This window comes from Dermacentor andersoni, chromosome 7 (genome assembly GCF_023375885.2).
Source record: "Dermacentor andersoni chromosome 7, qqDerAnde1_hic_scaffold, whole genome shotgun sequence".
Classification (NCBI taxonomy): domain Eukaryota; kingdom Metazoa; phylum Arthropoda; class Arachnida; order Ixodida; family Ixodidae; genus Dermacentor; species Dermacentor andersoni.
The window spans coordinates 47566398-47590438 of record NC_092820.1 but is presented as its reverse complement, the minus strand read 5'-3'; positions in this window follow the sequence as shown (position 1 = coordinate 47590438).

Genomic DNA, 24041 nt, shown 5'->3' with positions numbered 1-24041 from the left:
CCACGAGCAGCTTTTCCTTAGAACGTATCTTCCCACGTATGCAGAATAAAGAATGCGCACATTTGTGAAAAGACATCGAGCTGATTCATTATCACGCTTGTTTCTCCACAATAAATCGCCGGTGTAAAAAGAAATACCATTCTGATTCATCCATGAGAAGAGTTTGGCAATGTTTGCGGAATTTTCTCGGGGCGTTTCGGGTTGGTGCATTGTATTTCTGCTTTTACGTTCGGCCTTTGTCAAGTTTTCTTGCTTTTTAGGGGAGGTTTACAATCGAACACGCATTGCTTTTGTTGACAGAATAGTGATGTTTCTGGCTGGTCTTAGTGTACTCCACTGCAATATTATTCTAGATTTTAGACCTTGATTAAGAAATAAATGGTCAAGTATACGTGCGAATATACACACAAATAAAATTTATAAGATGCCCGTGCCACGTTAGTTGGTGGTCTGTGTCATCGCCAGTGATGGCACACATTTCTGCGTGAAGGATTGTTAACTTGCGATGAAGGTAAATAAGTACTGTAAAATGCCCGAGTTAAACAGCAAAATTATTACAGATACTTGGGTAAAGGAATAGGACAAGCAAATAACAATGATCGCAAAAAGCACCGTCATCCTTCGTAGGCAATATTTTACAAGCAATACAAGTCTCACGAACATTCGACGGCTCTCAGGGGAACGTTCATATACTCGAGAATGTAAAACAGTATCGATGGCATGCGCACAGTCTAATTTCACAAGACTATATTGTTATAGATTCGGCAACAACATTCGAAAGAAATAAAATAAACAAATAAATAAATAAAACAATCGCGGCAACCGGCAACGGAAGCTTAAAAATACGCTAAAGGAGATCCTCAGCACAGAATAGTTGGGAGAACGAGGTCGTAAACGTGCTGAAAGTTCTCGGAAACTTCACACTGCCACGCAAAAAGTTTTATTCCGCGCAAATAAACCCATGCTCTCGGCAGGGACGAGCATTCAGTGCAAGGAACTACCGGTGGCAGCCATCTTTTATTCATTTTGAAATGGGCCAGCCTGCGGCAATTCACATGAATATTCAGTTTTGTTCGGCCTATTATTGGATCTTTAACGCGGTAAGTTTTTGTGGTTTTGTGACGTCAGGTGAGATGCAGGGGAAGGGGGTGCAGCCCGAAAACGTTTGACCAATAGCCGAGGGCTAATGGCAAAAAAGCATCGAATCAGAAATAACTATTTTTGTTTTGTTTGGAGAAATTATGCATCACCAGTGTGTACACGTCATATCAGATGGGGAGCTAACGCGGTAATCGCGTGGTCGCGTGACAGACAGGAGAAGTGGGGGTGCCCAAACAAGTTTTTGACCAATCGTGGTGGGCTGATTGCAGAATTGGAATAGAAAAGTTTGAAATTGTTTTACGTTATAGCGCCACAAGTGCCGATTCTAAAGAAGTCTAGCTCGACTGATTTCTATGTTCAAATGACTTTGTGATTCGATGTTCAACATGTTTAACTATTTTGTCTGATTACTACTTTAATTGTTAGCCTATTTCACACCTTTCTTATATTGTATTCAACGCGCAATTACTATGATGCCCATCGGGTCTCCTTCCCAGTCCTGTCACGATGGTGACATGCGTTTTATTCTTCCGAATTAGTGTTGGCCCACTCTCTTCCGCTAAGACACCCAATCGCTTGCCCACATCCTGACGCCCTTCCCGGCAACAATAAGAATAACGTATTTGGGCGAGGCAGGCCTGAAGAGCTTCCGCCGTCGTCATGGAGTGGCTGACGCGTGCTTAAGGTACGTCGGCACTCTCATTGGTCGGTGTTGCATTTATCTTCGACAGCTTCCTTTTAACGCAGCAGCCATGTGGCGTTAGAAATCCCTCTGGGGCAATGATTATTATGCAGTTTCAAATGTGACTGGATGTGGCCCGGCTCTGGTGTGTTGCAGTCAAGTGCTGCAGAGCGATCTTGAGGTGTTCTGGCATCTTCCTGGTGCACTTAACTTGATGTGTGTTTGTAATAGCTTATTGAATAATTGCTGTGGAGCCATTGGGTACAGCGGTAACTACAGTATGCGGTAATTTCTCTTGCCTGCCGAAGCGACAGGCGTCATAAGTTGCGGCACCTGTATTTGTTGTAAACTATTTTGACAGCAGCGACTTTTTTTTCTCAATACAGAACAGCCTGTCGGGCTATGTCAAACACGAATTGGAAAAAAAATTTGCCGCTATGATCGGCTGGCGTATGAACTAAGACACCATAATCACAATGAGTTTGTATAAAAATATAGGAATGCATTATTGTCCTAGTGGTGAGGGGAAAAGTTACGACTTCAGACGCCCTTACTAGGCCGGTAGCATCATGCGCCATATGTACACAGGCCGAGAAAAAATACAAATAAGGTGAACACTAACATAATTGCAGAGCAATGCTTGCTGCTCATCACAAGATAATATAGGTTTTGTGCTAAGGTATGCATTTGCAGGAAGGTTACGCAATATCTGTGTTAAACGACTAGTTTAACAAAGAAACGATCAAAAGTGGCTGCCAAATATTTCGTTGAGAAATAAAGACAAATACAAATTTTTGACTATAAGGAAAATTAACAACGCAGCAACCGCAACGGGTGGTATTAAGCATGCAATCAAGTATTGTGAGGGTTGCGTAATGTAGTTGTTTATACTCATACAGCACGAATGTTAACAAGCTGTGCCCACAACTTTCATGGCAGAATATACATATATAAATAAATAAATAAATAAATATATATATATATATATATATATATATATATATATATATATATATATATATATATATATATATATATATATATATATATATATATATATATATATGTATCCGGTGCAGCAGTCGAACTCAGGTGAACTTGCACAGCTACTAGCCGACGCTGCAGTCTTAGATCACAGGCGCACGCACGAGCAGACGGAATATAACATCCCTTAAGGGCCTTAAGGCGTATGTCGCGTTCTGTGGCAAATCGCTTACAATAACACTCCCTCCAATATGCGACATCGTAAAATAATTCTCGTAAAAGTGCGTAGCCCACCACTACGTGCCACAATGGTCCGGTCAAAAAAGACGACGAGGACACGCCAAGCACGCTAAAGGTGCGTAATCAGTGGAATCGGCTGAATCAGGCTTCCGCCTGATTGAGAGGGCCAGTCTAAAAAAATATAATTTTTAGAGAGACACCAGGCGCCAGCGCCTCACTGATCTTTCTTCACCCTCAAGCTGGTGACTCCGCACTTCCCGTCATCGCTATTAGCTCCGGATGCTTCATACGATTCGCTGGGCCTACGGCCGAAAAGCGCTCGATCCCCGCTGTATACGTACTCCGCGTTCTATTCTGTCAGTCATGGCCAAACAGAAACATTCTTCTCACTGAAACATTTAGCAGGAGGTAGTTGTTCATCTTGACCAGAATGCGACAACAGTTTACATCGAACAATTTTGATACGAACATTTATATCACCACCAGCCAGCGAACATTATATGCGCGCTATATATGTGTCGGCATGCCAACGTAGGACCTAATCTGAATGGTTAAACTAAATTTGCGTATTAACGTTAATCCTACACGAATAAATGAGAATGTATCTTCGAATCGCTTAAAGCAAGGCAGAAAAATTGAATGTATAGGACGAGAAACACGAATTGCGACGTTATCAGCGACTAAGTGCTATACAATGGTACGAATCAATGCTTATGTCGTGAGTTCAGTGTTAAAACAACTATAGCATGTGTATTCCTGTGAGGAAATGGGAAAACCTGATGAACCTGTGCTTATCACGAAAGGGACGCAATGCTGCACCGTTTCGACATAGCGCTATCTACAACAACAAAAGTAGGGAACAGTATGGGCCGATCCCAGAGACGGTGCGCTCTAACGAATCAGCCAAAGCGCCAGCCTTGCGAAGACAGAAGGCGAGCAAGTGGCGCGAGTAACATGTGCTAATCATTTAAATCAGCTTGTTGCCTTTCGCTTGACCAGAGCAGGTGTGCTGTGTTGGCACAGTGGTTAGAGCAATGGACTGCTCTGCTTAAGGCAGACGTTCGGTTCCGCTGTTTGCATCAGAACTGTTCTAAGGCTAGTGACACAGAAAATGAAGTATTTTAAAGTCCCAGGAATGAGGCAAAGAATGCTTCGCCTCAGAAATTATAAAAGGCGCACTATTTGTCAGATGTATTTGCTAAAGGAATCTGGGTTGTGCATTCTCCAGCAAAGATGGTTTGAAGCCAGATAAATAGCATTAACCTGCGTCGAGGATTCGTCGTAAGAAGAATATCGCAGTTGTTGTATCTGGGCATAACATTGATTAGTGAGTGTAGTGCCCTAGCAAACATTCGGTGCCCTAGGGCAACAAATGCTTCTGTGTAAATATGTCTATGGAGAGCTCAAATGTCATGCCTTGTCTGACGTACAACAAGAAGTTCTGGGAAGTTGGAAAGTGAAATGGATGAATTAATGGCTTAGTTGACGTAGACATTGTTGTCGTGGGTACCGTAGTGAAAAACACGCGGAGCGACCTTAAAATGCTTGAAAATATTTGATGTGTATAAAAGTTTCTAAGTAATCTATAGAGTATTTTTCACGTTTTTAAAGAACCAAGAGCTAAAGCTACGTTTATTATTGTAACAACAGTTTCATTTTTTTTTTGCGGATCGTAATTTTCAAAACAAGGCTGTCACGAGCATGCCCCTCCTGGCTTTGCAGATGAACTGCGTGGCTATCTACGTGTTGCTTGCCTCTCTATACACGAGTACACAAAACGAATATTGGGATCCCTAACTGAAACATATAGCAGGGGTTATTTGTTAATCTACACCAAAAAGCGACGAAATTTAAAAAAACAATTTTGCCACGACCATTCTTGCCTCCCTTGTAAGCACTTTTGTTTAGCGCCGTTTATATGCGTTGGAAACGATCTTCAAGTTTAAGTTGCGGTGGCGCCTTAACACAAATATTTATTGAATAAACGAAAATCCTTCGCCTCATCCTTCAGGTAAGTCAGGAAAGCTAAGTCATTAGCTTGACAAACACGGAGCGCGACGTGATCGGCGACAAAGTATTATACAATTGTACAAATCAATGTTTACGTCATGCGATGTATGTTCAACCAACGATACCATTTGTGCACATGCATCGAAATCATCAAACCGTATTAATCCGGGCTCTTTATGAAAGTGATTCAACGCCAGACCATTTCGACGCAGCATTAACTCCAACGATAGCAGCTCTGAATAAAGCGGATTCGTCCCACTGGTAGCATAGCCAAATGAATCGGCCTAAGCGCCAGTGTCACAAAGACTGAAGACGTGAAAGTTAGACGTGAAACTCGTGGGGATTATCTCAACGAGCTTATCGGCTTTGGCATGACCGGAGTATGCCTGCATTGTCGCCACAGTGGCTAGAGCATTGGCCTCCTCTGCACGAATGTTGATGTTCTATGGTATTGTTGATAGAGCTTTTTTATTAAAATGTTTGATATGTAGTGAAACAGATAAAAATGTTACCTGTGCCTCCAACGAACTACAATGAATCCCCTGGAAGGAGGCTCATAATGGTTCACATAATGATCTTTAGAAGCTGCACTATTTGTTCTAGGCTTTTGATGAGGGAAACTATTTTATCTATTCTCCTAGGGAAGTGGATTGAAGATGACGGAAAAGCATGAACACGCGCTGAGGATGAGTCACAAGTAAAATATCCCAGCTGTTCATTTTTCCTTGGCATGCACGTGCTGGGTGAGTGTATTGCGACAGCGAAATTCTCGATATCCTTCTTGGTATTTTTATTCCAGAATCCCAGTGCATGCTTCGACATAAATGTGCCTATTGATGGCTCTAATCTCGAGTCGTATCTTAGTTGAAAGGGTAAATTCTGGGCAGCTGCAGGGTCAAGTGAATCGCTAATGGAAAACGTGACCTTCTAGTCGATGTCGTAGGCACATTTTCAAAAAACATGGGTGAAGCGACATTAAAATTCTTGAGAACGTTTGACGTCTATAAGGGTCGCTAAACAACCTATAAAGTCTCTGATTATGTTCTTTAGGAAAAACAAGAGCAAGACCTCCGTTTGTTAAATTACCAGGGATTTCATTTCTTTTTACTTTGCGGAGCATATTCAAAACAACTCTGTCACACCTAGTTCCCTCCCCCGTTTGCCTACAAACTACGTGGCCAGATGACTTTATCGGAAAGAAAATGAAGATAGTGGTTTCGCGAATTATCTGCAAAATAGTAAAAGCGATTGTGCTTTATCTTTTAAGGACACGTGTCAATATTGGAAGCAATTAAATGGGGAGTGGTGAAGTAGTTTCTTAGCAGGTGAAGTAAGACTAGCAGCACATTCGATATAAATGACCCTAATATATGCTACGTAATACAATGGTGTATAGATTACGAGTTTCCCAAAAACGAGGGTATTGTAGTTCTGCATAATGGTACATGGGACGCCCAAGCATTTTTTAGCTACACATAGCGATGTCTATCTGGAATAATCGGTACGAGATGATGAGAAAATTAACCATACACAGACGTGGTAACAAATTTCGGCATGTTTGGACATGCTTCTTATGCCGACTGCATTAACTTTCGAAGTAAGTTGACGACATGCTTTGCATGCTGCAATGACGTAATAAAATGGTCAAGTTTTCCATGGTCATCTGCTGTGCTCGTGAAAAAGAAAGATGTATCCATTCGCTTTTGCGTTGAATATTGATGGCGGAACAATGGCTTTAAGATGTACGCATTTCCGCTACCTACTTTGCGTGCCCTGCCTCGGCCAGATGATACCCCTTATCATCTGCATGGAAGTGGATTTCTCCACTCTGGACCTTATGTCTGTCCACCGGATAGCTGAACTTTAAGAAATCGCCACCGCGGCCTCCCAGAGCGTCCACCTTGACTGTGGCAGGCCGAGCGGTTGTTTCGCATCGCCTCCGGGTGTCCATTGGTCAGCTAAACACCGACAAACCTGTACCTCAGGCGGGCGTTTGGCTTTCTTAATATTTACTGCGCTTGGAAAAGAATCGGTACCCTAAAGAACCATTTCAACCAACATAAGCACAAAATAGGATGTCTGGTGGCACCATGAGGCCAAATTCACAATAGGTAGGTATCTTCCCATCGTTTGGAGCTTCCGCAGTTGCTGAGCAACCGGCTGCCAGCACGTATGTACTTCTTACTGGTGGTACGGCACTGAAGCAGTGATAACCCGCCATGGTTGCTCAGTGGCAATGGTGTTGGGCTGCTGAGCACGAGGTCGCGGGATCGAATCCCACCACGGCGGCCGCATTTCGATGGGGGCGAAATGCGAAAACACCCGTGTACTTAGATTTAGGTGCACGTTAAAGAACCCCAGGTGGTCTAAATTTGCGGAGTCCTCCACTACGGTGTGCCTCATAATCAGAAAGTGGTTTTGGCACGTAAAACCCCATAATTAAAAAAAAAGCAGTGATGGATGCTGCACAGTTGATGGAAGGGGGGTAAGGAAAAAGGGGTGCCCAGAGCACCTCGAAAATTTAGAGCCCGCTTTAGAGCTAGAAACTAGCATGAACAACCAAATGCCACATGGTGGGAAATGTGTAATCATTGCAAAATCATATGCGTTTCTGGCGGCACGTATGTATCAACCAAGTCGTACCACATATGAGGCCGGACGCTTCACAATTTCACGATCGCAATGATTTAGATGCTTCAATGGACAACCACCGATTTCGAAGCTGGCGACAGGCACCAACAGACTCGTTTTATAGGGTGAAGTCATCCACCACGCCCTCTCCATGTGCCACTTGGGGAAGGTTCACCATCGCGGCGAAATGAAGCTTGTGCGAACTCTCGCTTATCCTACTGCGCACGTTAGGTCCCTGTTCGCCGCAGTGGCACTTGGATTGGACGGACCATGTGGCATGGACGTGTGTGCGCGCCGCTCGAGGGCGGTTGCTGCCTTTTGCACGCGTGATAACTGTGGCGTATGAGAAGGGTGCAGTGTAAGCGGAAGCTGGCTCGCTGGCTCCATGTATAAATCCAGTCTGAGCCGTGACGGCCGAGAATAATCCATTTCCAGGCAGCGTGGTTGTTGAAAACAGACACTCGTGGGAAACAACGAGGCCTAGCAGAGCTTGTTCCAAGCGAGCACATATTTAGAAATTCGAAATTCTGGCCGATGGACGCTGGCGCCCGAGTTGAATTCCTCTGGGTTCCCGACGGTGGGTTTCCAACCAACCACATGCCGAAGCCGAAGCGCCCGCTCTAACCAGTGCGCATTGGCTGTGGTTCTGCTGAGCATACATCACATCTTATCCACTCGGTTTCTATTTCGCCGTTACATATGTAGCGAAAGGTATGAAAAGCGGTAATTAGTGCATCCTAAGTAGTAAACAGTATTATCATTGATATCTTCAAAACGTCTCGAAGATATGCGCCGCTTAGCCAGGTACCTATGTAAGAAATACGGTCATAAATATGACGGGCTTCTTTTTATATAGGCTGTTTATCGTAAAAGGTAAAGATCTGCGAAATTGAACGTGTTAAATATTTAGTTCGAAAATGAGATTAGGTTTATGGGCAATGACCGGCAATATACGCACATTCTTTCTTTATAAGCTGACTCTAAAAAAATCATATATTTCTAGCATTGCGCTGCCTTGACAAGACGACGTAGCTGCAGCTGAAATCCGAATTCTTCATATCTGATGCGGGTAGTTATATGGGCTTGTTGATATATGATGTTCATTCTTGTTGTCGCACAGGCATAACGAAACGGATATAAGAGGCACATCAGAGGAGGTTCAGCGCTGAACAAACACATGCGAACAGTTGTGAACGCCTGCCATGATACCTCGCAATGAACCTCAGGAACCACTTTTGCGCACTGCAAAACAATTTAGGCTACGAAGCGTTCTTGAACTGCAATACGCACGTATTATTTGTTCCTAATAAACGCAGGTTAATAATGCCATAATGCACAGGTAGTTTGTCATTATATTTAGAAGATTAGCCCGCGTATGCCAGAAGACCTGGCACCAAGTAAGGTAGGTCTTAGTACCAGGCGCTTCGTTAAATTTGCGGGCGCGTGAAATGAGCTCTCTCAACATCGCTTTCGACGGGCACAACTGCATCGTATTTTTTTTGGTTCCATTAGCTGCACGTTCAAAAGCCTTTACGTGGTTCTGATCCTTCGCCCCCAACGGCGCAGCATGCGCTTCGGAGGTCGCGTGCAGGCTTTTCGGCTACTCCATTGATGTCGTCACACCTCCTTTGGGAACCAGGAAGAAGGATTCCCAATGAATTACATACCTCATAACTCGTATGGAAGGTCGCAATAGGTTTTTTGCCTATATTGATTCAATTACCGAAGCATTACCCATTACCCAAGAATTATGCATACCGAAGATAGTCATCGTGAGTTGGGTTCTGCAGATTTTTGGGAAGATTACCGTTTGGCTAGTCTTTCTCGTAATTGCCGCCAGGGCTCTGTTGTTGAGCCATTGTTTTCAGCTCAAAATACATTGGGTGTGCACTTGAAATTATTCGGTAAAATGGAAGTAGGAGCATAATTCTGCTTGAGTTGTCATGTATATGCGGCCTATTTACAAAGGTTACCCGCGTTTCGAGGAGACAGGATACAAGCACATGAAATTTTTTTTTTTAATTTCGTAAGCTTCGTAAAACAAGGGACAACCATAGCTCATGATGTGGTTTCGTCAAAAATTTAGCGCCTTTGTTCTCAGCTTGGTGTAAGAAAGGCGTGTCAGCGTATCTAACCAGCTGCATTAAAATCGTAAGGTATGTGCTACGTGAAAGGTCACAAGCTTAATTCGACTGGTATCTGGCATACAACCTTGACTGTAGGTGTGAGCACTCTGCTCATAATCGGCACCGTAGGTTACGGTACCCCGATTTCTCTTATTTCGCCAGAATCGTAATTGAAAATCAGTTGCTGCACTGGTTCTCTGTGCTGTAGAAATACTGGTATGCATAATTAACCCATACGACATTGAAATATTCGCCCATAGCTGCGTATACAACACCAGTAAGAGATTTGCAAGCCGGCTTCTAATGGGATTGAATGGGGTTGAATTAAGAATAATTCAGGGGTTGACGCGCCAAATTCGTGATTTGGTTATGAGGTATGCCGTATCAATGAATGAATGTGTGTGGTTTAGTGGCGCAAGGGCCAGATATGGCCAAAGAGCGCCAGGGCAGTGTTAGTGATTTCGCGGTGGAATGATGCGTTCTGTGAAGAGGATGTGACTTGGCTGTAAAGTGCGTAAAATCTACGTGCTAAATAATTATGGCGATGACTAATGATGAATACTACGAACATTAAAATCCATTGTACAAGAGTGATGCAAAATAGAAAATATATAAGACGGTAAAATTACATGGAGCACTGCTGCCTCGCCAGAGCCCTTGAAACACAAGGGCCTAGAGGCATGTGCTGTGCGAAAGAGCTACCACTGCAGCATCCTCTGAAGAGAGGACCCGCTACGAAAATGTGGGGCTAAAAACACACAAGACATCATCTTTCAGAAAACTTAGGAGTGCGTTGGTGTCAAATAAAGGTTCTGGGCCGAGTAGCATTACGGGATGTAGGGGGGTGTGCTGCGGGTATGCTAGGGAAAAATGTTTCCTTCTTTCACATTCGGCTGCCCGACACTCCAGGAGGACGTGGAGGACGGTAAGCCTTTCCCCGCATCTACCGCAGGTTGGAGGATCATTTTCAATGAGTAGAAAGTTATGCGTGCCAAATGTGTGTCCTATTCTGTGGCGACAGAATAGGACATCTGTTCGCCGTGATTTTGTTAAAGAGGGCCCAGAACCTAACTGTGGCTTTATCACGTGCCGTTTGTTATTTACTTCTGCGTCCCACATACGTTGCCAATGGTTTCGCAGTTTTCTTCTTAAGAAAGGCTTCAGGTCTGTGACAGGGACCGAAGCAGTAGGACTAACTGCATGCAATGAAGTTGATGTGGCCATATGGTCCGCTAGAGCGTTTCCCTCGATGTCCCTATGCCCAGGCACCCAGCATATAATCAAATGTTGGTTAGATATATATGCTTTACACAGTACGGAGTAGAGTTCATTAATTACCGGATTTTTGTGGTTACAGAAACACATCAAGGCCTTCACAACACTAAGGGAGTGCGTATATATAACTGATTTCAGGAGTTTTGATTTATTTATATGCTTTACGACCGACAGCTGTGCGTAAGCCTCAGCCGTAAAGATACTAGTTTCCGGATGCAGTACATCGTTTTCCGAGAAGGATGGACCGACAGCGGCATAGGACACCCCGTCGTGTGACTTCGATGCGTCTGTGTAGAACTCCGTGCAGGAGTATTTGTGCTGGAGTTCCCGGAAATGCATTTGGATTTCAATCTCTGGAGCGCGTTTTGTAACTTGCGTGAAAGATATATCGCATTGTATCAGCTGCCACTCCCAAGGAGGTAGCAGCTTGGCTGGATGCATTAGGCGAAACTCGAGGAGTGGAACATGCATTTCTTCACTAAGCTCCCTCACACGCTGCGAGAAAGGCTGTCTTACGGAGGGACGATTATGAAAGAGTGCAGCACATGTCATCTCGTTAACGGTATTATCACACGGATATTGAGGATTAGAGTGGACTTTCAGAAAATATGTTTGGCTGATGTAGGTTCTCTGGATATGAAGTGACCACTCATACGGTTCTGCTAATAAACTTTGTATGGGACTCGTTCTGAAAGCGCCAGTGGCCAGTCGGATTCCTAGATGGTGGACTGGGTCTAGCATTTTTAGTGCGCTCGGGGCGGCAGAGTGATAAATCATTGCACCATAGTCTAGTCGTGATCGAATGAGGCTTTTATAGAGATTCATTAAACACTTCCTGTCACTACCCCATGTAGTCTGGGATAGACGTTTCATTATGTTCATTGTTTTTAGACATTCTTCTTTAAGATGTTTAATGTGGGGGATGAAAGTGTGTCTGTAGTCAAGTATAACACCTAGAAATTTGTGCTCTTTGTTTACAGGTAGTTCTTGTCCACCAAGTTGAAAGCAGGGATATGGAATCATTCGTCTCTTTCTTGTAAAAAGAACGCAAGAGCTTTTGCAAGGATTGATCTTAAATTAATTCTTGTCTGCCCACATTGAGACTTTGTTCAGGCCATGCTGTACCTGTTTCTCGCACACTGCGAGGTTATAGGATTTGACAGCTATTTGTATGTCATCCATGTAGACAGAATAAAGGATTGCCGGTGGTAATGAAACGCGAAGCGTGTTCATCTTAACGATGATGAGTGTGCAGCTGAGCACGCCTCCTTGGGGTACACCCGTTTCTTATGTGAAAGGACGCGAAAGTACATTACCGACTTTTACCCGGAAGGTACGACTGGACAGATAGCTTTCTATTACGTTTAGTATATTACCATGGATGCCCATTTCCGACAAGTCTCTTAAGATTCCGTAACGCCACGTTGTATCATACGCCTGTTCCATATTGAGAAATATCGTTAGGAAGAACTGTTTATGTATAAATGCGTCCCGGATATTTACTTCTACACGTATCAGATGGTCAGTTGTGGAGCGCCCTTCTTGGAAGCCGCACTGATAAGGATCAAGCATTTTGCTCTGTACAAGGAAATGATTAAGTCACCGATTTCTCATTTTTTCAAACACCTTACAAATGCAAGTTGTGAGTGCTATCGGGCGGTAGCTTGCCACTGAGGAAGAGACTTTGCCTTGTTTCAAAACAGGGACCACAATGGCTTGCTTCCATGTGGTTGGAAGGTACCCTGCATTCTAGATGGTGTTGAAAAGTGTGAGTAGTGTAACTTCCGGGACATTGTGTAAGTTTTTGAGCATTTCATACATGATTCTATCAGATCCCGGTGCAGAGATCTTGCATGCGCTCAAGGCAGCTCTCAAATCGGCAGCACTAAAAGGACAGTTGTACGGTTCATTCTGTCGAAATTTTCTGATGAGTGGCTTGCATTCTTATATTTGTTTATATTTCAGGAAGGATTGCGAATAATGGTTTGAACTTGACACACTCTCAAAGTGCTCCCCAAGTGAGTCAGCCTGATTTTGCAGTGTATCGCCCTGTATATTTACTAGAGGGGGTGAATACGTTTGCCGCCCTCTAAACATAATAACCCTGTTCCAGGCTTTGGCCTCATCTCTAAACGAGTTAATACTCGATAAAAACTTGTGCCAACTTTCTCTTCTGGCCTGTCGGTGGGTTCTCCTACCTTGAGGCTTTACTTTTGTAAAGTTGACAAGATTCTCTGCAGTGGGCGAAGCGCGTAGCAGCCCCCACGCTTTGTTCTGATTCCTACGTGCGATTCTGCATTCATCGTTCCACCACGGGACATGCTGTTTGCATGCCGAGCCACTTACTTCACGCAAGCATTTAGATGCGGCATCTATTATGAAGGCTGCAAAATACTGCACAGCAGCATCAATTTCTAACGAGGACATGTCATCCCATGACATACTAGTTAAGTTTCGGAATTTCTCCCAGTCTGCTGTATCAATCTTCCACCTAGGAGCCAGTGGTTGATATTCGTTTTCTATAGGTGTTCTTAATAGTATGGGGAAGTGGTCGCTTCCGTAAGGATTGTTCGTAACTTCCCATTCGAGTTCAGGCAGTATGGCCGGGGAAACTATGCTAAGATCAATTGAAGAAAAGGTATTGTTTGCAAGACAGTAATATGTGGGTTTTTTCTTATTTAGAAGGCACGCACTAGCAGAAAAAAAGGAATTGTTCAACAAGACGACCTCGCGCATCTATACGAGAGTCACCCCACAGGGAGCTGTGCGCATTGAAATCGCCAAGAATAACATAAGGTTCTGGCAATTGATCTATAAAGGATTGGAATTCATGTTTCGTTAATTTGTAATGTGGGGGTATGTAAAGACAGCTAATGGTGACGAGGTTGTTTAGGAGAACGGCTCGAACCGCCACTGCTTCAAGAGGCGTTTGTAGCTGTAAAAGTGGACCCGCAACGCTGTTATGGATAACAATGGCGACACCGCCCGATGATGCGACAGCATCATCGCGATCTTTGCGAAATGTTACGTACTGTCGGAGAAAGTTTTTGTGTTTGTATTTTAAGTGTGTTTCCTGTAAACACAGCACTTTTGGATTGTGTTTTTGGATGAGTTCCTGCACTTCACCAAGGTTTCTAAGAAGACCTCGGACGTTCCATTGAATTATTTGTGTATCCATATTGGAAGTCAATAGGTGCTGTGTGTACGGAAACGGAAGGTTCGCCTTAGATTACAGAGCTCTTTCGAGGCCCTGTATTCGGGGTTTTGCCCTTTCTGGAGCGTTCGACGGAGCCTCGCTGCTCCTTAGGCGCTTGGTGCGCCTTGAGGATAGGTGTAGTGTGCATTGCCTCTTGTGAGGCGCCCGACACGTGCTCTTGCGAGCGAGATTTTACCAGCGAGGGTCCCGCCTTGGAGAGCAAGACCCCTGTGCCCACCAGCCCGGAGGTAGATGGGGCTCCCTGGCGGATTTGACTGCGCCGGCTGTTGCCAGCGCTGGAAGGGGTCGGGGAGGTTGGGGCAGCCTAGGCTGCGCCCACCTTCGGGGTCGGTGGCCCCGTCTGGTGGGTTGACCGAGCGCTAGCTGCAACCACCACGGGGACAGATGGCGTAACTGCCGACTCGCTGGTTGTGTGTCGGACAGCCGCCGGTGGTTGTTGTGTCGATGCCCCCTGACGCGTCACATCAGCAAAACGTTTCTTGGGCAGGTATGAAACCCGTCTGCGTGCCTCGTTGAATGACATATTCTCTTTTACTTTGATTGTTACGATTTATTTTCTTTCTTCCAGGATGGACACTACCGCGAGTACGCGGCGTGCTCCCCATCACAGTTTACACAGTGGAGAGCGTTCTCACAAGCTTCAGAGGTGTGTTCGGGTGCGCTGCATTTCGCACAAGTTGGGCGTCCTCGGCAGCTTTGGGAACTGTGGCCGAAGCGCTGGTATTTGAAACATCGGAGTGGGTTGGGCACGTACGGCCTGACACGGAGCTTGATGTACCCGGCCTCGATTGACTCGGGCAGGACACTTGAACCAAAGGTGATCATTAGGTGCTTGGTCTGGATCTCTTTACCATCTCGCCTCATCTTAATTCTTCTGACATTGATAACATTTTGCTCAATGAAGCCCTCCAGGAGTTCCGCTTCAGTAAGCTCAAGCAGATCATCATCGGACGCAACACCGCAGGTGGTGTTCATTGTACGGTGCGGGGTGATTGTTAAGTGGGTCTCCCGAAATGACACTAGTTTAGGTAGTTTCTCACTGTTTCAGATCGCGCAGTTCCAACAGGAGGTCACCGCTTGCCATCCTCGACACCTTGTAACCTAGACCAAAAACATCAGTCAAGGACTTTGAGACAAGGAATGAAGAAATGTTTCGCACTGCTTTGTTTGGCTTTTCAGAATGATTAACGTGGAAGCGGGGAAAATTCTGGGTTTGGCGTCGAAAGAACTTGAAGACATCTTCGGTGCGCCCTCGTTTCTGTGGGCGATCAACAAGGGAGGGGAAGGAAGTTTCCATGAAAAAATATATACAGTCGGCAGCAGCGCCGACCGCCCACCACGGAGCCCAACGAGGGGACGCGGCAGAGCTTGCATACAAGTCTGCACGACGCCAGTTGTACGCCGTCACTATAACCGAATATGGTGTACCCAAAGTTAGATAGCAACACAGGGTTAACCCTTGCAGCCAGGAGAAAGGAAGTAAAAAGAAGAGAGAAGGAGACAGGAAAGGTCAAAAAGTGAGACATAAAGACGAAGATTCGAGGAGGGAGAGACAGGAAAAGGCGACTCCCGATGTCCTCCAGGTGGGTCAGTCTGGAGGTGCCGTCTGTGTGAAGTCGAGGCCGAAGACGTGTGTTGCCTCCGCCGGGGGGCCTTAAAGCTCCAAACACCCAGCATCGGCTCAACCCCCAGGATCCCCTTTTCCCCAGACACGGCTATGCCGCGCACGGCTGCACGCGGGAGGGGCCAACCCTTGTGTGCTCGGGTACGTGGTGTCGCAACACACCAAGCGCCTGCTTACGCAGACGCCCCTGCGGGCTGGTATGCCGTAATGAGGGACCCTAATTTATTTTTCGGTACCCGGGGATCTCTAACGTGCGCCTACTGCACGGGACGCAGATATTTTCCCATTTCGCCCCCAATCGAAATGCTGCCGCTGCGGCTAGCATTTGATTCCGGGAACCCTTGCTTAGCAGCGCAAATACAATAACCGCTAAGCAACTGCGCCTGGTCACGTGCAGTTCGAAGTGAGATCGTATATGAGTCTACGGTGTGTGTTCATGAAATTTCTGTAAGACTGACATGACATTCTATAACCTACCTCTCCCAAGGCGGTGGAAGCCGACTGGGAACCATTGCAATATTTTCTTGAAGTAGCACGCCTCTTTCTTCAGACGACGCTTTTCGCGCAGGGACAAACGAGTCCTTAGAGATGTGTCGTATTGATCAAGCCTGGAAACGGATGTGTCACTAATAGGGGAATTGCATGCGTGTTTGACATCTGTTTTTACCTTCAGCGAATAGGATACACCTAAATGCACTCTTTGGAGATGCAGGGATCGTTCATGCGACTCAACATACAGGCTTTCGACATAGCTAGTCCTGAAGGCGCATGTAGCAAGACGGATCCTTATATGGTGGAAGGGCATTGGCACCTTTATTGCAGTAGGATGCAGGCTCATAAATTATTACACCGTAGGCAAGCCGTGACCGTAATAGGTCTTTGTATAAGCTAACGAATCATCTCGTGTCGCTTCCCCGTGATGTGCGCGACAAGAGCTTCCGAAAATTTATAGGTGTGAGGCACTTCCTTTTCGAATACTTCAGGTGGGGGACAAAAGTTAGCTTCCCGAATAAATGTTACCTAAAAATGCGTGTTCTCTGACCACAGATATTTGTTCTCCGTTGATACATATCGCAAGGTCTTTCAGTTTTTGTCTTTTGTAACACAAAAGCACGCACATGCTTTCCGAGGCTTAGTCTAAATTCATTCTCATCTGCCTATTTAGACAGTTTGGTTATGCCAGCCGGTTATCATCTTTTGGCAACCACCACACTACAAGATTTCTCACCGATTGGTACATCATTCACATGAAGAGAGCAATATACTATGCGTGGTATGACAGTGTAAAGAGTTTTTATGTTTACAAGTAGAGTAGAACTCTGCACACCAGCTTGAGGTACACTAGCGTACTGGGTAAATGGACGAGATAAGACTATTCCAACTTGTACTGAAATATGCAGTTCGGGAGTGCACTTTGAAACTTGTGCAGCAAGTTGCCTCGGACGCCTATTTCAACGAAATCACGGATTCCAAAACGCTAAGCGGTGCCTAATGCTTGCACCATATATAAAAAACCAGTGACAAAACCTTTTTATGCGCAAATGCATGACGCATATTTGCCTCGATGCGGAGAAGGTGATCTGTGGTGGACTTACTTTGAGCTTTGTCTTTTTTTTTTGCTTTGAAGAAAAGGGATCAGGCGTTGGTTCGTAACATTCCCAAAGAGATTGCAAGGGGAGATTGGTCAAATAGATCAGAGCTTATAGGATTTTCCCTGCAGGCTAAATTCAGGGCTTTTCCCTCTCCTCTGAATGAAAATTATTATTGCCTTTTTCCGGTCAGATGGGTTGCAGAGAATTCTATTGTGGTTTTAAAGGCGAAGTGGCAGTTCGTCATGTCGTAAGCTATTTTGTCTCTTCCTGGCAGAGACTTATTACAGCTCAGCTGCGCGAGTAGGTGCGCCATGTTACATACACAATCGTGGGGTTCATTATCTGTTATTTTCCAGTCCTGGGGCAATCCCTCTGTTTGCCGCTAGTATCGTAAAAATATACGTGTACAATGAGCCAAATTACAAGTATACTCCAAAATGGGCACCTTGAAAATCAGCCTCTTCTTGAAGTGTAATTCCGTGGGTGTTCCCAACCATTTTCATTCACGGCCTTCAGGTTCTTTTGGCTTACTTGTATTTGTGCGGTCAGTAATTTTTTCTTGGCTTGCTCAATAAATTTAGGACGCGTGGTCACACGCCTGATATTTTCAAGTGCAGATGTTTCAGATAAGTTTTTTCGCTTCGCTAGTGCGGTTGATGAAATTGTGGTACACATGTGGCTATTTAAACGTGAGTGAAACGAATCGGCGAATGTTGGTTCTATCTTTTCAGTAGTGCTGTAAGAGTTAGTGAAGGGTTTGAAGAAAAATCATTTCATTGGTAACGTCATGATAGCCACTGGGTCAGTGACGAAAACTTTCCTACGATGTTACCTTGAGAAGTTAATTTTTGTTGAATCCTTGACATCTCATACATAACGTATGGAGAAAACATTTTAACCAAGACACACAGCCCTGTCTCACTGGCTTGTAAAACCTAACGATGTAAATGCCACATTTCCTTATAGCATACCTACCAAACAAACAACGTTATCTCTAAAAGCCTGTACTTCAAGACATCAGTAGTGTCAGCTTGGTGCCTTTTGATAATCTTGCCAGTGAGGAATTGATTATTGGCAGCAAGAAGGCTGACACAATAACAAGGGCTTGGAATGGGAGACACTGTTCGGAAGGTGCAAACTATAGGAGACTATTTTTGATCTCCGGGAAGTGCGGCTAAATGTCAACTTCACGGTGACAGTAAGCGACTACATGTGCGCACTGCTACAATGAAGCTTGATGTAATAAAACCAAAAGAGCACGTTCAAACCACCCAGTTTTGTTGATCATGTCTTCCTTAAAGCTCCATATGATGATGATCATCATCATCATCATCATCATCGTCGTCGTCATTGTCATCATCAGCAGCAAGCACGCATGCATGCAAGCAAGCAAGCAAGCAAAGCAAAGCAAGCAAGCAAGCAAAGCAAGCAAAGCAAGCCAGCAAGCAAGCCAGCAAGCAAGCCAGCATACAAACAAGCAAGCAGCCTGGTCACGCCCAGTTCAGGGCAAAGGCCTCTCCCATACTTCTCTAATACCCCGATCATGTACTAATTGTGGCCATGTTGTCCCTGCAACTTTCTTCATCTTATCCGCCCACCTAATTTTCTTCCACCCCCTGCTATGCTTCCCTTCCATTGTAATGCAGTCCGTAACCCTTACTGACCATTCGTTATTCGCCCTCATCCTTAAATGTCCTGCCCATACCCATCTATATTTCTTTATTTCAACTAAGATGTCATTACCTCGCGTTTGTTCCCTCACCAAATCTGCTCTTTTCTGATCCCTTAACCTTACACCCATCATTCTTCTTTCCATAGCTCGTTGCGTCGTCCTCAATTTAAGTAGAACCCTTCTCGTAAGCCTCCAGGTTTCTATTCCGCACGTGAGTACTGGTAAGACACAGCTATGATATACTTTAGCTCCATATACGGGCATCAGGCTGCCGTTCTGCGCGAAGGAACGAACTTGAGTGCCACTTCACCGAACCTTGACCAGAATCCTAGGTAGCACACGAAGTCTTGAAAACGTCGTATTAAGGGATTCAACGTCTGAAACGGATTTTTGACCATAAGTGACGCATCAAAGACGTTCCAAACAAGACAACTTAAAAACGAGGGGTGAATACGTTTTGAAAACGTTGAAAGCCAAACAGCTTAAAAACTAGGGGTGAATACGTTTTGAAAGCGACATCACATAACTCGCTCCATCTGTTTATTTATCAAGCCTACCGGGTACATTTTCGACAGCGCCGTTTTTGGTGGGAGAATTCCTCGCTTGTCAAACAGCACTCGTCGTGTCAATTGCTCCTCTATTCATTATCATCATCATCACCATCATCATCATCAGCGTGGTTATGCCCACTGCAGGGCAAAGGCCTCTCCCATACTTCTCCAACTGCCCCGGTCATGTGCTAATTGCGGCCATGTTGTCCCTGCAAACTTCTTAATTTCGTCCACCCACCTAACTTTCTCCCGCCCTCTGCTACGCTTTCCTTCCCTTGGAATCCATTCCGTAACTCTTAGTGACCATCGGTTATCTTCCCTCCTCATTACGTGTCCTGCCCATGTCCATTTCCTTTTCTTAATTTCAACTAAGATGTCATTAACTCGCGTCTGTTCCCTCACCCAATCTGCTCTTTTCTTATCCCTTAACGTTACACCTATCATTCTTCTTTCCATAGCTCGTTGCGTCGTCCTCGATTTCAGTAGAACCCTTTTCGTAAGCCTCCAGGTTTCTGCCCCGTAGGTGAGTACTGGTAAGACACAGCTATCATACACTTTTCTCTTGAGGGATAATGGCAACCTGCTGTTCATGATCTGAGAATGCCTGCCAAACGCACCCCAGCCCAGTCTTATTCTTCTGATTATTTCAGTCTCATGATCCGGATCCGCAGTCACTACCTGTCCTAAGTAGATGTATTCCCTTACCACTTCCAGTGCCACACTACCTATTGAAAACTGCTGTTCCCTTCCGAGACTGTTAAATATTACTTTAGTTTTCTGCAGATTAATTTTTAGACCCACCCTTCGGCTTTGCCTCTCTAGGTCAGTGAGCATGCATTGCAGTTGGTCCCCTGGGTTACAAAGCAAGGCAATACCATCAGCGAATCGCAAGTTACTAAGGTATTCTCCATTAACTCTTATCCCCAATTCTTCCCAATCCAGGTCTCTGAATACCTCCTGCAAACACGCTGTGAATAGCATCGGAGATACCGTATCTCCCTGCCTGACGCCTTTCTTTATTGGGATTTTGTTGCTTTCTTTATGGAGGACTACGGTGGCTGTGGAGCCACTATAGATGTCTTTCAGTATTTTTACATACGGCTCGTCTACACCTTGATTCCGCAATGCGTCCATGACTGCTGAGCTTTCGACTGAATCAAACGCTTTCTCATAATCAATGAAAGCTATATATAAAGGTTGGTTATATTCCGCACATTTTTTTTATCACCTGATTGATAGTGTGAATATGGTCTATTGTTGAGTAGCCTTTACGGAATCCTGCCTGGTCCTTTGGTTGACGGAAGTCTAAGGTGTTCCTGATTCTATTTACAATTACCTTAGTAAATACTTTGTAGGCAACGGACAGTAAACTGATCGGTCTATAATTTTTCAGGTCTTTGGCGTCCCCTTTTTTATGGATTAGGTTTATGTTAGCATTTTTCCAAGATTCCGGTACGCTCGATGTCATGAGGCATTTCGTATACAGGGTGGCCAGTTTCTCTAGAACTATCTGCCCACCGTCCTTCAACAAATCTGCTGTTACCTGATCCTCCCCAGCTGCCTTCCCCCTTTGCATAGCTCCCAAGGCTTTCTTTACTTCTTGCGGTGTTACCTGTGGGATTTCAAATTCCTCTAGACTATTCTCTCTTTCATTATCGACGTGGGTGCCACTGGTACTGTATAAATCTGTATAGAACTCCTCAGCCACTTGAACTATCTCATCCATATTAGTAATGATATTGCCTGCTTTGTCGCTTAACGCATACATCTGTTTCTTGCCAATTCCTAGTTTCTTCTGCACTGCTTTTAGGCTTCCTCCTTCCTGAGAGCATGTTCAATTCTATCCATATTATACTTCCTTATGTCAGCTGTCTTACGCTTGTTGATTAACTTCGAAAGTTCTGCCAGTTCTATTCTAGCTGTAGGGTTAGAGGCTTTCATACATTGGCGTTTCTTGATCAGATCTTTCGTCTCCTGCGATAGCTTACTGGTATCCTGTCTAACGGAGTTACCACCGACTTCTATGGCACACTCAATAATGATGCCCACAAGATTGTCGTTCATTGCTTCAACACTAAGGTCCTCTTCCTGAGTCAAAGCCGAATACCTGTTCTGTAGTTTGATCTGGAATTCCTCTATTTTCCCTCTTACCGCTAACTCATTGATCGGCTTCTTATGTACCAGTTTCTTGCGTTCCCTCCTCAGGTCTAGGCTAATTCGAGTTCTTACCATCCTATGGTCACTGCAGTGCACCTTGCCGAGCACGCCCACATCTTGTATGATGCCAGGGTTAGCGCACAGTAGGAGGTCTGTTTCATTTCTAGTCTTGTCGTTCGTGCTCCTCCACGTCTACTTTCGGCTATCTCACTTTCGGAAGAAGGTATTCATTATCCGCATACTATTCTGTTCCGCAAACTCTACTAATAACTCTCACCTGGTATTCCTAGTGCCTATGCAATATTCCCCCACTGCCTTGTCTCCAGCCTGCTTCTTGCCTACCTTGGCATTGAAGTCGCCCATCAGTATACTGTATTTTGTTTTGACTTTACCCATCGCCGATTCCACGTCTTCATAGAAGCTTTCGACTTCCTGGTCATCATGACTGGATGTAGGGGCGTAGACCTGTACAACCTTCATTTTGTACCTCTTATTAAGTTTTACCACAAGACCTGCCACCCTCTCGTTAATGCTATAGAATTCCTGTATGTTACCAGCTATGTTCTTATTAATCAGGAATCCGACTCCTAGTTCTCGTCTCTCCGCTAAGCTTCAGTAGCACAGGAGGTGCCCACTTTTTAGCACTGTATATGCTTCTTCTGGCCTCCTAGCTTCACTGAGCCCTATTATATCCCATTTACTGCCCTCTAATTCCTCCAATAGCACTGCTAGACTCGCCTCACTAGATAACGTTCTAGCGTTAAACGTTGCCAGGTTCATATTCCAATGGCGGCCTGTCTGGAGCCAGGGATTCTTAGCACCCTCTGCAGCGTCGCAGGTCTGACCGCCGCCGTGGTCAGCTGCTTCGCAGCTGCTGGGGACTGAGGGCCGGGGTTTCATTGTTGTGTTCATGTAGGAGGTTGTGGCCAAGTACTGCACCAGGGTGGCCAATCCTGCTCTGGTGAGGGAGTGTATTACCAGTTCTGGTCACCGGGATCAGGCCACACTCCAGGCCTGTTTATGCAATTTTATCAACACGCGGATTTTTTTTTAATCCGGTGGAAAATTGCGCGGCACCGGGACTCGAACCACGGACCTCTTGCACGCGAGGCGGGTGTTCTACCTCTACGCCACCGCTGCACCTTCGTCGTGTCAATTGCTCCTCTTTTCAACCTACAACAGAATGAGTGCGGCAAGAAAAAGAAATTCTTTTGTGGTGTTAACCTCACGTCAGAAGAGACGAAGGATTGCAAATCAACGTGGCATCCCAAGGGAAGTGTTTTGCGCCAGGAGGAAGTGGAGCGCGAAGACAGAAACATCGAAGCCACCCTTACGGCAATGGTAGTCGGCCGAGCCTTCAACAGGAAGAATGATCTGTGGGACTACCCGGTTCCTTTCAGTGTGTTTGGCATATCAAAGGTGTCATGACTAAATGTGACAACGAGCTCCTGGAAAATGAGCAGCGTTGCATGCAAATGCTTCAAAATTCCCGCTGGACAAAGCAGCTTTGCCGTGTGTCCTCTTATTCACAATGCAGTGATGTGAATACCTTACCGCTGAACGGCGCAATATTTGTTTACTACTGAGGCACGAGTGCTGTACAGTTTTCGTGCGTATAAAGGTAACATTTTGTGCCCAGTCAACGGTATAATGAAAATTGCGGTTTTAATATAAACAGTACGAGCACTTGGCTATATATATATATATATATATATATATATATATATATACTGTGTTTATGTGCTAGTTTAACTCCATATGAAAATTTAGGTGATATCTGATGCATATGCAATACAGTGGGCGTACATTGTTCATCAAACAACGCGCTTCCCCGTGAGACCCATGAACAACTTGGAGCTTGGCTCCAGAGTGCTAAATCATGCAAGTCACATGCAGCATAAATAAAAGTATCGAGTTACTAAGCGAACATCATTTTTGGTGCCAACGGAGGGTCACATCGGTACAGTCATTTCTGGTAACGGTGCTTCGTAGGAAGTGTGGCAACGAATTCTATACTGTGAGCACAATGTACATAAAAAAAATTTTGCAGAAACCATCGTCGATGATTGTTAATGCAAGCGATTAGTCCCAAGGAGCGAGCGAATAAAGGTACGCTAGAGAAAGCGAGCGAGAGAGAGCAAAATATAGTTAGCGTGAGAGCGAACGAACGAGCGCGCGA